The sequence below is a fragment of the Saccostrea cucullata genome, unplaced genomic scaffold, assembly GCF_032062105.1.
Source record: "Saccostrea cucullata isolate Sc308-1 unplaced genomic scaffold, CSIRO_AGI_Scuc_v1 ctg4610, whole genome shotgun sequence".
NCBI classification, from domain to species: Eukaryota; Metazoa; Mollusca; class Bivalvia; order Ostreida; family Ostreidae; genus Saccostrea; species Saccostrea cuccullata.
Genome location: NW_026920154.1, coordinates 152,876 through 169,964, shown reverse-complemented (window position 1 = coordinate 169,964; position 17,089 = coordinate 152,876). Strand labels below are relative to the sequence as shown.

The 17,089-nt window shown below is 30.5% G+C and overlaps 1 long non-coding RNA gene across 1 annotated transcript; it reads left to right on the top strand.

Annotated features, from left to right (window-relative positions):
- Nucleotides 1-2,706: 2,706 nt before the first annotated feature.
- Nucleotides 2,707-16,135, top strand: LOC134244247 (uncharacterized). The gene is made up of 3 exons (XR_009987186.1): nucleotides 2,707-3,310; nucleotides 3,506-3,596; nucleotides 15,384-16,135. It is a non-coding gene; the product is annotated as an uncharacterized LOC134244247 (long non-coding RNA).
- Nucleotides 16,136-17,089: the final 954 nt, after the last annotated feature.

Sequence of the window (17,089 nt, the reverse complement as noted above, 5' to 3'; positions counted from 1 at the left end):
TTGGTGTGTGACACAGTGACCCTTAAGGTGTTGTTGGTGGCTTGCTGAGAAAAGCTTGTATTTTTGGTCCAGACAATGACATGAACAAAATAATATGCAATATATGATTATATGAAGATTGAAGGGTTGAATACAAAAATAATATGACTTATGAAATTAGAAATTCAAACAAAAACTCCAAAATAAAATGTCTATCGCAATCGAATGATATCGCAAAAATTTGATTGTAACTGAAAATAAAATTTCGAATTGTGACAGCTATGGGTTTCCGTACCCAAGTTTACAAATTAAAAAATCAACACCGACGCTAAATGGAGAATGAGATAGAATTAAAAAAAAATTAAAAATAGTAGCGTAGTAATACTGTCACACTTGATAAATTAATTTCTCCTATACTGTGAGAAACCAAGTTTGACAAAACGCGGGAATATCCGAGTTTCCTCGATACTATTCCCCTACGCCAATCAAAATACAAGAAAAATCAATAAAAGGATATGTATATTTTTCAACTGGACGTAGAATCGGTCACTTCTGACACCAGTTGTAGTGACCTATAAGTCTGCGAGCTCAGCTACAGGCCAATACAGGGGCTCGGGAACCACGAGGGATCACTAAGCCAGTATCAGGTTGCAAACTCATTTATTATTAGATCGTCCTTAGTTGTTTCGTACCACAACATTATAGATCAGTCTAATTCTGTAACAAAATTTGCAATAAAACTGAAACTGTCGCAGGATTAATGTTTTAAATGAATTTCTATTTTAAGAAACCATGGCAAAACCATTAATCAAAATTAAAAACCAATTCATCAAATTATGTGCCTCAGTGTAGTCTACTCGTGTGCCAAGTTATATATCAAAATGAAATTGTAGGAGGAAATGACTTTACAAGAAATCTTAAAGATATTTCTAATTTTAGTAACCATGGCAACTCCTGTGTCTTGTTAAGTTAAAACCAGACCCAAACTGTTGGATGAATAGCATTATAAAGAGAATTCAAAGAAATTTATTTTTGTTGTTGTTGCAATGGCAACACCATTCATCCAAATAAAAAGTTGTTAAAGTAGTTAATGTATCTTAATAGAGTTTGCTTGTGTGCCAAATTATATTTAATCAAACCAAAACAGTAGGAAGAGAAGTGTTTTAAAGGAATTTCACAGAATTTTCTATATTGAGTAACCATGGTAACACCGATCACCGAAATCAAGAATTAATATATAAGGTATATGTACAGTTGTATCTTAGTGAAGTCTACGTGTGTACAAAGTTTTATTGAAATCAGATCAAAGCTGTAGTAGGAGTAGCATTCTAAAGGCATTTCACAGAAATTTCTATTTTTAGAAACCATGGAAACACCGTTCAGCGAAATCAAAAACCGATTTACTAGTTAAAGTATCTTAGTGTGGTGTACTTATGTACAGTTTTATGTACCAAGTTTGAAATCAGACCAAAACTGTAGTCGGAGTAGCATTTTAAAGGAATTTTACAGAAATTTCTATTTTTAGTAACCATGGTAAATATTATGTATCTTAGTGTTGTCTAGTTGTGTAGTGTACCAAGTTATATTGAAATCAGACCAAAACTGTAGGAGGAGTAGCATTTTGAAAAATTGTTTACAGACAGACAAACATGCAGAAAGAAGGACTACAGACACCTGACTATGGAATACAATTGTCATGTAAGCGCTTCTGGTCTCTGACCAGTAGAGCTAAAAATCCCACTTTTCCAAAAAATAAAAACCCTACCAATTTTTAATCTTGAACATAATATTTGAATTAATTTAAGATCAAAATAACGAACAGTATAAAAGCTCAAAATTCCATGTGATCAAACAATACTTTGGTGCAGAGCAAACACAGACCTTTAAAACATTACATGTAGGTGGGATCAGATGCCATGGAGAAGTGAGCATCCCTTACCAAACGGTCACACTCGCCGTGTTGTCCTTTGGTCCTTGTCATGATCGGAAAATAACGGAAAAAATCCATCAACAATTTTAAATGCGTAAATAATGGTCTAATAGTATGGAATACGTCAGTCAGCATTTGATTTAATGATCAATTGTATTTGCTGACAAGATCATTGCGTCGACCAAAGAACTTACGAAATGATGACTTTAAACGTTAATGAGACTACTGATATTCTTGTTTCATCAACTTGCCTGTCAATAACGTATCTTTTAGAAATTGTTCATACGTAGAGAATGCTCTTGCGTATTGAATAAACATAGTATGCAGATGATGAAGGTATATTGCTGCATAAGTGAGGTTGACGATTGAAAAGTTAGACATCTCTTTTTTCATAGAGCTTGGTTGATAGATAAGATTGGCGTTAGGCGACATTTTTCACTTGTGTATTCATGGTGACAAGATCTTTCTCTGGGTAACACAACTTTTTTAAGCTTGACTACCATGCAAGCCAGGGTATCAGTGTTTAACAAAAACATCTTGCTTTTATTATTTTTCATATAAATATATATCCATATGCATATTTTTGTCCATTTTAGATTTTTTTTTTTAATGCATAAAATTTTTACCACCGATTTTAGACCCTCCTAATCAAGAGTTTTATAATCTGAACAAACTTGAATACACTCTACCTGAGGATACTTCCATATCAACACTGTAAAAAATGATGTTTAACTTGTGTTTAATTTTTAAACAGTCGTGTTTTAAAATTAAACATAGTTGGTTTAAATACAAAACACAAGCGTTTTATATATAAACACTGATGTTTAAACTGGTGTTCAATAAGTAGGGTGTTTAATCATCCGTCTTAAACACGTAATGTTCATATGCATCAAATCAAAAAATAAATTAGGTGTTGCTTCTTAGTATTTGTTGTATGAATTTGTCATTTTTACAATGTCTTAATTTACGAAGTAATTCCGGACATAATATTAGATATTTATCGACACAGAAAAAAATACGAATAGGAAGGAAATATGTTGACTTTAGATCATACCAAACGCATTCACAATTAACATTAATTGGTAGTAATTTTGTGCCAAAATTTCAAAATTTTCAGAAACTGTTAAAGAGGAAATAGAAACAAATATTATGATATTTTCTATAATTGTATCAATATTTTAATCACCGGTGTTTAACAAGAGTGTTCATTTCTTAACCATATATATTTATAAATTAAACACATGGTATTTATATAGAAATTGCAAATTAAACACCAGTGTTTAATTCGTTATGATAGAAAATGACGCAGTTGATTATGTCATAACATGCCATTTGAACGCAGAAGATGCAGAATCACGCACATACTGACAAGAAACACCATATCTAGCAAGGAAATAGGAGGTATTTATACAGTTCTTTGCATAAAATCTTTTAAAAAAGAATGTTGAATACATTAGAGATCTAAAATGCTTTTCATTTATGAAATGCAGGATTGTTTCCTATAGTTAGTAATCGTCTGAGTGCAATCCGGCCATGCGCAGAGGTAGACATATAAAATGCATATGTAGTCTTGATATCTGATTTTAGAATTTGCAGGGACATTCATCTGTTACTGTGAATCTTGAGAAGCAAACATCACTTGATAAAGGAAATGGATTTAAACGAAGATCATACTTAACCTTGAGAGGTGAGTCTTAAAAGAAAAAGCCCCCCCCCCCCCCCAACACACACACCATTGGTTCTTGATAAATGAAAATAATCCAATTAGGTACCTACCCTTGCTAATATTTATGCTCCTTAACATGCAACAATACCACACTGTACACATGTACTAGCTGCAGATCTGTAGAGTTATGGGTTTATGTATTTGCCTTTGACCAATAACTAATACATAAAACTATTACGCTACAGATCTGCAGCTAGCGCATCTACCAACAATAATTTCATCTCCTGCCCGTGCACATACATGTATTCTTTAAGGAAACTTTACTTTTTTTGAGGGAGTGTGATATGTACATGATAGAAACACTACTGTATTAAAAAAACCCTGAGAATCCAACAAAACCCTGAGGAAGTACTGAGTTGTACTGAGAAAACCCTGAGGGGTACTGAGGCTACTACTGAGAAACTGAGGAAGTCCTGAGTAGCACTGAGGTTTTCACTGTGCATTCTGTTGTGCTACTGAGGAGCACTGAGGTTAGCACTGTTGCTACTAGTGAAGTACTGAGGGGCACTGAGGTGCTTCTGGGGGCACTGAGCTGATACTGTGTGATACTGAGGTTTTTACTGAGGCTACTGAGGACATACTGAGAGGCACTGAGGTGTTCCAAACACAATAATATGACAATAAAATAAGATTAACAGTGGGTAGACAAATAATTGTTTTTGTACATAACTACATCTTCCTTATAGTATTTGTTTAACAGAACCAGCAACCCTATTTAATATTCAATTACTTATTATATAATTGTAGTGTATATCTTTCATTATTATTTTTTTCGTTATTATTTATTTCATTTTCTCAAGTTAAATAATCAAGAAATGTTGTGTTTGTATTTATTGTCAGTAACAATGAGTACTGCTACACAAGGTCTATTATTTGTATAGAAATTAGAATTAATAATATATATACTAGACACGATTTCTTTGTAAAGATTACTCACGCATTAAATGAAAACTGCTTAATATGCCCATCTATTTAATATGGCATGTCTGGACCTTTTTTGAATTAGAATTGATAACAAAATTTAAAATCATTTTATTTTTTAAGTGTTAAAAATGTATTTCGCAGTCAATTGGGAGAGTATTCAAAACTCCTTAATTTTCCAATTTTCTCCTATTTTACTGGTAATTTCATCTTCTGGGAAAATAGGAGTTTTTAAGTCCTTTTATTAGCTATGCTGGTACAAAATATTTATCTAATATTTTGTTATAATAACTTATTTTAACATGGTATTTGGTCTTTTCTTAACGATCAAAACCGCACAATTATTATAATTACCACATACATGTGATTGCCACCACGACAAAAGGTCCTTATGGCAATTTATCTAGAACAGAGAAATAACGTCATAAAGACGTGACGTTGCAGACGGTGGGCGTCGTCGCAGATTTTTTTTTGACACGTGTTTTACGTTTTGACACGTCTAGACTTTATCGTGGTTTTTGAACATTGTTACACTAATATAATAATTTAATTTCATTTATTTTATATTTAATTCTGATTTTTCACTTTAGATCTTCTAGTCCACTGGTATTAATTTAAATGTAGGCCTATTTAGAATTTTATTTGAGGCCAGTTTCTTTACTACATCTTGCTATATATACGTACGTCTCTGATCTATTCTTTTCCTATAGCCTATGTATATACTGAAGATTAGACAAAGTGTTTTTCTAAATAATACGGATGAATAAATGGACATTTTTCTATACTAGTGTAGACAAAAATTTAAGTTAGGTGTTAGGCACGGGCATTTAATCAAAATTCTGGAAAGAAAATTGTTTTCCTGTACGAGATCCGCTCCAGCATTCTCAACATTTGTAAACATCAATCTATGTAAACATGGAATCATCGGTGCATCTTCCATATTTTTTTGTTGTAAAGTGTTTTAATGCTAAAACAAATTTGAAACTGAACATATTTCTTACAACAGAGATTAAAAGTATTCTCATAAGTTTCCCGAGTCTTGCAAAATAATGAGCAAATGACAGACGCGAAATTGTTTTCAGGACTATAAATAAAAACAGGAGAGATAACTCTGATAATCGAAATACTTTTTAAAGGGGTACCAGAGAGGGGCATTCATTTTAACTGATCATCTTCATAGAAATTTGCTCACGAATTAAATATTAAAAAAAAAAACTTTTTAAAAATCTTATTTATCAGCAGTTCAAACGTTCTACTAAGTAGTTGAAAAACATTTATAGAAGGATTTTTTTTAACACTGTGGAAACTAGATTCTTTAAAAATATAAGAAATAGATGCAACACTGAACCGAATTTTTTAATTTGAAAAATCTGTTACATGCGTTCTACTCCTTTTGATATGAAATGACTTTAATTTTAAATTTTTTTTTTCAATAAAAAAATGTTTCACTCTTTGTTGTTTCTTCCGATTAATATTATAGTGATAACAAGCAAAAACTACCTTTTGAAATTAAATTGTTCAAAATTAAAAAGATAGATCAAGTTTACATTCGTGTCTTAATTTGATGAGAGAGATAGAGATCTTATATTTAATCCAGTTTGTGGATGTAGAAATGAAACTTCAATGCAAAATCGAATTATTCGAGCAGCAGAATATCGTATTATGTAAAGAGATCTTTACTGTTTTAGGTGTACCTATTTATTTCCAGGAATATTTAAAAAAAAAAGTTTAAAAGTATTAATTCTAGCTTTGAACATCTGCAGATTCAAGTCGTACATAGCATACGTGTACATGTAAGTCAAGACATATACAATCCGTGTCTTATATATAATATTAAAGCAATGAACGCCGTACGGTTTTATTACCACAGGAGTCTGAAGATTTTATCGTCCAAAAACAAAAAAAAAATCCTGAAAAAATTTCCCATCCTCAGCTAAATATTTTTTTGACGATAAAAACCAGATTTCTGTGCTTTTATCAATCTATTACTCGTTTTATTAATGAAATTATAGGAATATCAGTTATTGGTTAGGTAATTGCCCAACCTGGCATTGAATAATGTATTAAGCGAAATGATTTTATTTTATAATTTATTGGTAAAATAATTCCCCTGATGAATATATAATTAGAGAACAAAAACAGTGATATTTAAAAAAAAAAAAAAACACGAAAAGGTGAGGATTATACGAACTTCATCGCAAAACAAATATTTTACATGCCACCTCGTAAAATTCTGTCATTTTCAAAACTATGCCAGTCAAGAAATAATGCAAACTAGTCGCATTTAAGTGATTGTATGAATATCAAATTTTCTATTTAATTTTTACCCTCTTACGGAAAATTTCTGTATTAATAAATTTATATGATTGAAAACAGCAAGGCATTTACATGCATAATTATTATACCCTGCTTGAAAAGTCGGGAGGGGGGGGGGGTATATAGTGATCGGGATGTCCGTCCGTCCTTCTGTTATACCCACCGCTTATCCGCAACTCCTCTAATACCACTGAATGAATTTTAATGAAACCTTACAGATTTTTTGTTACAAAGTGCCATTAGATTGTACACCTATGGTCCTATTTTACTTTTTGGTCGGTTACATACATGTATTTCGTATTTCCCATGATTACAAAACAAGGGCAAGGCCATTCTTGCTATAATACTGAAGGATACCCATCTCTAACCCGCAACTCCTCCTATACCATTTAATAAATTTAATGAAGTACTTTCACTTATTATTTATTATAAATCATGCCATTTTGCACCTCCTAATATATTTTTTAGTTTTACACTTAGTTATGCCATTATAATGCATGGTATGGGGGGTCATTTAGTGAGCTCAGTGTTCACAGTGCTTCTAGTTGATGATTTACTATTTATATTTTCAATGTTTTTGTTCGGGATAGAATCACAAATATAGTAAAATTACTTTAATTCTACATAAATCTAATGGTTCATCGATAGGCGCGTTTTAAAAAATCACGCGCGGGGCGGGACAAATTAAGACAGAAGCGGGACTTACAGTAGCACAAGGATATGCGGAATCAAGATCATGTACATGTAGATAAAAGGACTAACTGTAAGATTTTTTCATGGCGATGAACAATCAACTGCCTAGTGTGATAATTTTATGCGGTGTAATTCTGCAAAATATCACGCAAGCCACTCGCTTGATCACAATGTGAAACCAAAAATTAGACAGTTATTCATAATTTAATCGAAAATTCTATTTTATATTTTAATTTAAAAAAAAGACGAGATCAATATATTTCATTTGAAATTTGAATTAATGTTTTTTTTAAAAAAAAAAAAAAAAAAGAAAATAAACACTAGTAGGTAGAATGGTTTTTAATAAATCAGTTTAATAAATTATCCGCTATTTGTATATACTTGGTATTTATTTTCCTCGAAAACTCTTTAGTTTTTACAGAAAAAAGACCCACTTGAATTGTTGTACAGAGTATACAGTAATTAAATGCATTTCACTATTTTTTCTGTCTTTATATTTAGAGAGAAGAAAAAAAAGAAATCACAAATTTTCACAACCCAGTTGCATCTTGTTCATTCTTGTTGCCGAGGACTTTTTTGAAATATTTTGGAGCATTTTTTTTTTTCACATTTTGAAAGATTTATCTTTATACTGTATTAAAACAACAAAGTTGACAGCTTGACCTACGTGATCGAGGGCCATTATTTTCAAATGAATTCTAGAAGATTTTCAACTGAACAAATCTTTACACGAAGAAATATTTTAGTATTGTGAGTATACTGTATATTACAAAATTACTGTAATTGATATTGAACAGAAGTCGCTTGTTCCAGCACATTGAAATATAAAACAAACAGTTACTTTCATTGATGGAAAATACTAAACATTCATATTGATGGAAAATACTAAACATTCATTACTAAGTACTACTATATTATTATTGTACAATATACAATATATAAAATAGAAGATTTAATAAGTAAAAAAAATTCTGGGAATATTCACTGATATAAATTCATTATCATTATTAACGTTACGACGAAAAGTTAAAAATGGGTTCACTCTGAAAACTTTTGACGTTTGACGTTAGTGCGAAAGAAACAGGACGTCATTATTTACCTGTGAAAGTATCAGCGATATAAATGAAGGAAAAACATACTTAGAGTTGACGTAGGGTCATAAAAATTCATAATTGGTAACTTCTAACCATGCTCTATTAGAATCCATGAAAAACTAAAATTGTGTAAAAATTGCCATAAGGACCTTTTCTCATGGGGCCAATCATGTATGTTTATGATATAGGGTGAGAAAGCCAGCAGGTTTTCCAGCAAACATTTGGATTGTGACATTGGAACAATGTATTTCCGTATAGTTTTCTTATGAAATACTGTATTGTGTCTGCCATGTTCCTGCGAAGGTTATAATCAAGCTGTGGTTTCTAAATATTTCCACAAGGTAAACTTTGAAATGGGAATTAAATTACAAAATTAAAGTTCCGTCTCGTTTTCATTTTCAAAAACATGTATTTTAATTGGTTTGAAAGCATTTTCTTGACAATGGACATTTTGAAGAGATATCAAAAAATTTTCCCATGAACTTTATTTCTCAGCCAGTGTAATTCTGTGTATTCTGCAAAGTAAAGTTAAATTAAATTAACCCCAAATTTTAATAATCTATTTTCGGCAAAATTTTATAATGAAATTAAATAGAAATTGATATAGAGAAGTTTATTTTTATAAATAAAAATTAAAATCATCGCAAATTAATCAGGTAGGTTTCAATCATTACGATGACCCTCGTAGTCACGGGCACCTGTCTGCACGTGTCACAAGTGGAGACACGTGTCGCGAAGACACCTGCTACTGTGTTAGTGTATTATTTGTATATTCTGTGTGATTTGGGAGGTTTTTTCAGCCCAGGGATGACAATTAGCTGTGTTTAACTGTGTATACACACCACTAACGTAACATCCGCACACAAAAATTACTGGTTTTCATTAATAAAGGCTGATTAAAAGATTTTATTAATCTAGAGATAAAATATTGATGAAATTATCAATATATATTTAATGCGGGGATTTTTCTTTTCTTTTTTTTCAGATAATACTAACTTAACGGGAAGTTTCTTTAGTACCCTTGAAAAATTAAAGGCAATTTTTATCTGTATCTAATAAAAATTATTTCTGGTTTTTCTATAATTATAGAAAAAGAACTGAGGTTTTGTTACATTGTAATAATATCAGGTCCTGGTGTATCTAAAATTTCCAATCATTATTTGAATTATGTCTAAAGTACATGAAGTATATAATTAAATTCACTATCTGTGTACGATTTTTCCTCAACTAAATAGAATATATTTATACTGATTAAGGAAATCTTCGTTAATGTTTGGATTAGATTTTACATTTTCAAAACATGCTAACAAGAATGTCTTGATACACAAAAAGAACAAGTTTTCCACCCACGGATTATATAACTTCCTATACCCCTTCCCCTGTTAAAGAATATCTTAACGTTTTTTATATACTTCAACCCCGAAGTTTAATTTCTATATAAATATATCTATATTAATGAATTCGATAAACTAAGTGTAATGCTTTCATGGTGGTTCAGTATTTATAGTGTTTGGCGATTTTATGTCAACACCACAAAAATCTACCCAAATCAAGATCAATAACTCATGTACCGACTGTCAATCAATAAAAAAAAAATGATTAAGCTATTGATGAGCTTCATGTGGTGACAGATACATACAAAATGTTCATCGCAAAGCCGAACATGCAAAATTTACTGCATTTATGAGAGTAAAGAAAATGGTTTCCAGTTTATTAATTTCTATTTCTAAATTTCTAATACGTTATCAGGAATATACCCCAACCCCCTTCGCAACACTATGTGTACACATTGTTTATTAAGTAAATTGCTCATCAAAGGGTTTTCATTTGAACTCCCATCATGATCGTCGTTAATATGAAAGCTTTTCCCATAACAATTATGCATAATAAAGATTGAAATGAATAATTCTAAGCATTCGCCAATTAAATATATAACAGTTTGATATCCAGAAGGCTCTACATGTATTAAAGTCGGGTTGTGTGCATGAATATACATAATTCTCTAATTCTTTTCGACTGTTAAACATGTTAAAACTGATATGTGTAACGTAAATTTTCTTTGTAAAAGAACTTTCTTTGTGCATTAAACTTTAAGTTTTATTAGGCAGCGCATGATAAACACTTTATGCGACTATACCCGCGTCAATCATGCAGTGCCCCCCCCCCCCCTTTCCAGTTCATTGTATAATACCGGTGGTAATTTTGATCTGTTTTATGTGATATTATAAAAAAAATAGGATATACAACTTATATGTAAATTCATGTGCGATTCTTTATATTTCAATTCATCTGTTACTCTTTTAAAAAGATATTTGCGAGGTGTCAATGAACTGAAATATTTACCATCTTTTACTCTGTACATTACTCTGCACTATATATAAATCGAGAGTGATGCGGAAAATAAATATAACAGCTGTGGTTTTTTGAACTAATTTATACCTGTTGATAAGGCCAGTGAAATGATAGGGTATTGTCAGAAATGAAACAATGGATTTATGCTTTACGTACATGTACATTTTTTTTTTTACTTTTCTCATCAGTATGAATAATTATTACAGCATGTCGAGGTCACATGAATCGTTGGCTTTTCCATGTTAAACACGCGATTTCTGCAAGCATGGAATTAGGTGCTCATGTACTTACTAACTGAAATGTCAGATGTACGGGGATATTTTTATTTCAAGTTACCGCTTGGCTTGGTTCAAAAATATTTTATTGTTTAGATGTAACAAAAGAATCGGACACAAGTTCTTAAGTCTTAGAACACACATCCTCTCCGTTATAACAATTAATTACAAAGAATATTGTTATAAAACTTAATTTACACGTCTGGATTTACCACTTACTAAAACTCATTTATTTCCGAAATCAGTCTTATCAAATAAATCGATAAATAAATATGTATAAAGCAGCAATTTTCGCTTGCCAATAACCAGGTCATAATTTTTTTTCTTATAGTGACATGCCTCTTTCTTTTCCAATATCTTTTGTGAATTCTGCCGTTAATCTCAGATGGTTATATAATACACGTAGGACTCATGAAACTACTATGCAATTTTTGTTTTCCAATTGTTTTGCCATTTGTATACTACATATTATTTTTATTTTTAGTTGGTCCTAAACTGCCCATATACTTATATTACATACTAGTTCAAGAACGAATACTAGTACATTTACTTGTGAAAAAAAAAATATTTGCTATAAAGATTCTAAACAAAACCATCGCTGAAAATAAAGAAATTTGATGCTATTTCCCGATGTCTGAAAGTTACGGCGACATCCGATCGTTTACAACAGTGAACCACGCTCTTCCTGAATTGAGAGAAAATAAATTTTAAATTTCGCAAAAGTTTTAAAAACATCCTATATATAAAGGATGGTGAAGAGAAACCGATACATTCAACAAATTCATTCCAATTACGATGTTAATTATTACTACTATTGCACTAATAGGATAATTAGAAAACTTTGTGAAGAAAACGGAAAGATTGCAGCTGTCATATCAACAAAAGAAATTATTGCAGATCAGATCATAAAACAATAAAACATAAAATCTGTCTAAGATAAAGAAAACTTGTTTTTTTGCTTTATGGAAAGTAAAGTAAACCATTAAGTAATCGCCATTTTCATCAAAATGATTTTTCTAATCTACTGTTTTTCTTTCTTTCTGATATATTTCTGATTATTCCTTTTTTAAGGGGATCCTGGGAGATAATTATGTGTATCGCTTATAGAAAACTTCTTATTATTAGGGAAACTGTACTAGTATATTTAGATAATTAATTTGTTTAAAACTGATCGGATTAGTAGAGATAAAACTTCATGTAATCTTTAAAAATATGAATATAATCTTGAAACCAGTTGGACTATTTGGAAAATATTTATGAATGCATCGCTAATTTAATCTAAATCTTTCTGTGTTTTTCAATGAATTTCTGTAATGAAAAAATGAGAGAGAATGAAAAAAAAGGGTCAGGCTGTTCTGAAGATGCGTTCTGAGTCTAGCTGTCGGGTCAACATTGCATAACTGACTGCTAGTGATATCCGGCAGGTGCCCGTCTGTATATATACAGAAGTGACACCTATTGTTCTTGTTTTTCGCTACCGCATTGTGTAGTTCACAGAGCTTCCGTGTGTGTTAAGTACCTCACCGAGCTTCCGTTTGTCCACCCAGTGCCAGTGTAGTACTTCAAAGCGCTTCCGTTTGTGTACAATATCCATATTCACGAATACGCTGCAGTGTTAAATAAAAAACATCTTTTAATAAATAAAAAAAAAGTTTTATTGTTCACAATTATACACTAAACAACTGTTTCCGACTAAGCTATATTTTTATATGGAGTTCATAGTATGGCTTGGGTTTTATAATCTGATGGTATTAGTTATTTTTTTAAAATGAAAAGAAGATAAAAGAAACATTTTGAGTTAAACATACTTCATTTTACTGTAAACGGGTATCAATAGGAGGGACGTCTACATTAACTGAATTATTCGTGACAATTATTATTGCTGCACTCTAACCGATCGGCAGTAGGACTTGATTACAGCGAATAAATACTGTAGCGTAATTAGAACCAGTAAAATAAAACATGGATTTTATTCAGTGGAGTTAAAGTCTTTTTTTCATTTTCTGTATTTTATTTCTTGAAGAAAACATATATGAGCAGCTATGACAATAATAAATTCCCGGTACATATAAATCAAGCGCAGAGTATACTTGCTATCAGTCTCATAGACAGACAACCAAAAAATCGACGACAGTATTATTTCAATTCATTTAATATCATTATAACAAGTAGACATGTTTACACCATGTGTTTTATATAGAGATCTCCTAAAGATTCTAACTACTTTTTCTTTAATTTTTTTGTGCATTCAGTCTTAGCAGAATTTTTAAATCATGTGCGTATGTGTTAAATAAATTGCGAATTTATTCAAAATAAAACCTGGATATAAAGAAAAATATACAATAACTTAAATATTATTTTCTGCTGTCGATGTTCATTTTATTATGCAAGCACATGTAACAAAACTTTCAGTTATCCCCATGTTTATTTTCAAATTATTTTCATAATTTCTAAGTTGTAAAATTAAGCATTAACTGAGTGACAGTGAATACAAAATTTACAAAGTGACAGCTACAAGTTTTTACTGACCCGGTAAATTAAGTGTTATATTCTACATATTGAATTTAAACTGAGTGGGAGTAAATACAAAATTTAGAAGATGACAACAATGAAAAACGAGATATGATTTTGAAATTCTAAATATTTTCTTTTTAAGATGCCGCAGCAACAGCATAAATATTGATGATATTAATAGCATTAAAAAACACAATGAATGGTAAGGTCAGTCAAAATACATCTTTTCAATATTATTTTATTTGACAGTAAATTTATTTCTAATAAACAAGTTGTAAATTTAATCTGTGACACATCACCATATTTCTTCTCTATCTCTGCTTAAATTGATTAAATACCATTGAAAAATGTTTTTGTTTGAATTATTTCTTTATTAATTTAATATCAATATTTAGACGATTGTTTTGATTTATTTTCATAATTTTGATCATCAGGAACGAACAACTTTCAAGTAAAAGGTTTTTGAGACTTGCTGAAACTTTTTTCTGTCATTGTGATTGCAACCTGCTCATCAAAATTTTTATATGTGCCATGCAGTAGAATATGTCAAAAGCATCACCATTATCCTTACGACATTAACGATTTTGTATTAGCACAGCAGAAATTTAATTTAAATTTTCAGATGTGGATCAAGAATTATTAGACAGGAACTACTATTTATCATGATGTTTAACATTGGTTGGATGAATTTTGAAAAACTAAATTTCCTAAATAATTAATATTTAACTAATTGGTTGATATAATAAATAAATAAATAAACAAGATATATTTCATTAAAAAAATATGTTTAGAAGACTTAATTAAATATACTTGTAAAAGTTCAAAAGAAATTATGCAAAAAATTTAATTAATTAAATGAACAAGAAGCAAACATAATTTCAGTTTTATTGTTGACGATACTTGTACCTACTCATTTTGATTTGAAGAAAGTTTATAAATAAAAAAAATTTGAACAATAGATTACAATAAGTCTGATAATAAAATAATAATTTTTGAGAAAAATAGTCTCAGTGTCATTCAGGATTACCTCAGTAGCAACAGTATTAAAACTCAGGGCTACTCAGTATCAGCTCAGAGCCTCAGGACCACCTCAGTATCTCTCAGTACCTCCACAGTACCAACAGAGTCAACCTCAGTACCTCTCAGTATGTCCTCAGTGTACACAGTAAAAACCTCAGTGCTACTCAGGACTTCCTCAGTTACTCAGTACAACTCAGGGTTTTCTCAGTACCACTCAGTACTTCCTCAGGGTTTTGTTGGATTCTCAGTGCTTTTTAGTTACAGTAGTGAAAATGCCTCGGGACAAGGTACCCCCCCCTCTCTCTCTCTAAATTTTTGCTGTTGGGCTGCTCCTACAGGTACATGAACATTTAATTTTTTTAGTGTACAGATTGTACGCTTATACATGTATGATTTACAGGTATTTGAATTGCAGATTTTTATTCCAAACTTGTTTCTCAGTATGTATAATATAATTAAAATTGGCGTGAAGAAAAATAATAATTTTTTTTCGATCTTTATGTATTCTTTTACAGATAATTATCTGAATTTGCATAGTGAATATTTTTTCATTCATCTTTCAGGATATGAAGGAATTAAAACTACTTGGGGTGAATACAGTTTTGGAGAATGGAAAACTGGAGATCATCATCCGTTGTAGAAGAACCTGAATTTTACCCACAACCAGAGGAGCTAGACTGTTTAACTCGGTTAGAATATGATATGGATATTAAGTGAGTGATACCCCTGCAGCTCTTGTTTAGTAGCAAGAATTGGTTCTTTACAGGTCAAAACTGGATATTTTCTTCATTTGGTTAAAAATCTGAATATTTGTGAAAGTATAAACTTGTAACATTTACAACTAGATTAATTAGTGTAATACAAGTACATATTATACATGCCGTACCCAGACAACAAATATTATTTTCAGTTTTTTTGCATCATATTTATTCGTCATTTTGCTTGTTTTATTTTTTAAAAAAGATGTTAAGGATTACCTAGACTTTTAAAAAAAAACAAAACATTTTATTAAGCGATAATGTATTTTTTTCATATTTCAAAGACCCCCCCTCCCGACACCAATTTATTGGAGTTTAGTTTAAACATGCAGGTTTAACATGTTCATGCTAGTTTATTTTTAGAATTCTATTTTTTCAACTAAAATTGAATAATGTATCCATGTGTTGGTAAATGTGTTATTTAATGTTTCAGTTGTTTATAAAGTTTGAACCCTCAATCAACATTAAATCATTTATTAATAAAACAAAAAAAGCTTTATGTATAACATATTCATTATCAACCACAGTGTGTTTTGTACTGATTTATATTTGTTTCAAATAAAAATGTTGAAAACTTATAAACACGTTTAAGTATTCATTTATTTTGTAAAATAAACACATTGAAGTGTTTAAAAATTGACTTATAAACATGTTTAAGTGATTATTATCTGTTGCATCGAATAAACATGTTTAAGTGTTTAGGTTGAACACGTTTATTAATTAAACATGAACTGTTTAAATTTTAAACACTCACGGTGTTTATTTAGTAAACTCTAAGTGTTTATTAAGTGTTTAATTTTTAAACATTTTGTGTTTTTGAAGTGTTGAATATTAAACCTCGTGTGTTTAGAATTTAAACATTCTAACGTGTTTATTTCTTAAACACTTCTTGAGGTGTTTAAATTCTAAACATGTTGAAATGTTTATTATCTGTTGCAATATGGTGTTTATTTATAAAACACTTATTTTTTACAGTGAATATGACCAATCACAGCTTTGCTATTCTAGAGAAAATTTTAAAAACAACAACAACAACCTTCTATGTATTCAAATGTAAAACTTTGTTGTGACCCTCCCCCCACGGGTAATGATTTGAACAAACTTGAATTCTTACTACCTAGGAGTGCTTTTCGCACAAGTTTCATAAATTTTGGTTTGTTGTTTTTTTTTTTAATGTCATAAATTTTTTTTCTTATAAATTAATTTGTAACTACGAGGGGTTATCAAAAAGTTCGTGGACTAGCGCTATAAAATTAAAACCGCTTTAGGCACATCAATGAATTTTAAAATATCTAGTTAGCATTATCTTTTCTATCTATAGAATAAACCATAAATCATAAATTTTATTTTTTAACAAATTAGTAATGTTTTTGTAAGCAATGGTATGTCCAGGCGGCGCAACCTCGAACACGACTTTTTTGCGACCTATGTGTAACTGAGAAAAAAACTCTTTTGAAATGAACATTTGACATCCAAAAATTCCGTTTATTCAGGTATTTGTCGGGACACAA